This window comes from Pteropus medius, unplaced genomic scaffold (assembly GCF_902729225.1).
Source record: "Pteropus medius unplaced genomic scaffold, Ma_sr-lr_union100, whole genome shotgun sequence".
NCBI classification, from domain to species: Eukaryota; Metazoa; Chordata; class Mammalia; order Chiroptera; family Pteropodidae; genus Pteropus; species Pteropus medius.
In genome coordinates, this window is record NW_024346667.1 from 8,586,183 (window position 1) to 8,587,408 (window position 1,226).

At 33.5% G+C, this 1,226-nt stretch overlaps 1 pseudogene; it reads left to right on the forward strand.

Annotated features, from left to right (window-relative positions):
* Window positions 1–865: 865 nt before the first annotated feature.
* LOC120613688 (uncharacterized) lies at window positions 866–984 on the forward strand (annotated as a pseudogene).
* The last annotated feature ends 242 nt before the right edge of the window (window positions 985–1,226 follow it).

Consider the following 1,226-nt stretch of genomic DNA (forward strand, 5'->3'; position numbering starts at 1 on the left):
ATTCTTAAAAATGGAAAATAAAAAGAAAACAAAAAATGAGCAAAAAGACTTAGACACTTTGCAAAAGATAAACAACTGGTGAAAAATGTACACAGAAATGTTCTGAGCATCATTAGGGAAATGCAAATGGAAATCACACCTGCTAGAATCACATTCCGCATATCTGCTCCAAAAAGGTAAAATAAAGTCAGCTTATACCAAATGTTAGTGAGAATGTAGAGAAATTGGATCTTCCATGTATTGCTTTTAGGAGTAGTAAATGGTACAATTTTTTTTTTTTTTTGAAAACTCTTTGGCACTTTCTTGTGAAATCAAATATACACTTACCCCAAAACCCAGCAATTCTAACTCCTATGTATTTACCCAAGAGAATTTAAAACACAGGTCCAGAAGAGACTTTTATATAAATGCTTATAACAACTTTATTTATAATAGTCCCAAACTGGAAACAGCTCAAAAGTTTCATCAACAGGAGAATTGATAAACATATTTTTATGGCACAGTCACAATGGAATACTTCTCAAAAATAAGAAAAGAGTAAACCACTGATAAACCCAGTAACATTGATGAATTTCAGAATTGTCATTACTAAAAGAAACCAGAAACAGAAAAGGATATTTTTTGATTAAATTTATAAGAAGTTCAAAAACGTGAAGATAGAAATCAAAACAATGGTTGCTTCAGAGATATGTAGACTTGTTGGATAAAAAGTAGAAGAAACTTTTTTATGGATGATAAAAATATCTTATGACTGGAGTGTTTAATTTGTTGGAGTTCATTGAATTATAAACATACATATATTTGTATGCAAATTTTACCTAAATTAAAAAAAAATTGACAATGTAAAAGTTGAATGGAAACTGTCGTCTATGGCCATGCCACCCTTAACAAGCCTGATCCCGTCTGATCTCGGAAGCTAAGCAGGGTTGGGCCTGGTTAGTACTTGAATGGGAGACCACCTAGGAAGACCAGGTACTGTAGGTGTAAAAAATAATGGATCGGAAGCTGACAAGGTCCTTGCAGTCTGTGAGGTCAACCAAGGGTTGCCTTGCCTAAAAACAAACAAACAAATAAACAAACAAAAAAACTGCCTCCAAGGCCTTTGGTAACGTTTTTAGACACATGAGTACGTGTGAACAAAGTAATAAGCAGAAAATCTAAAAAGAGTAGGCAGAAAAGTTAGTGTCGTGACAATACCACCCAAGCTGTTTACAGCCTGTCTGTAA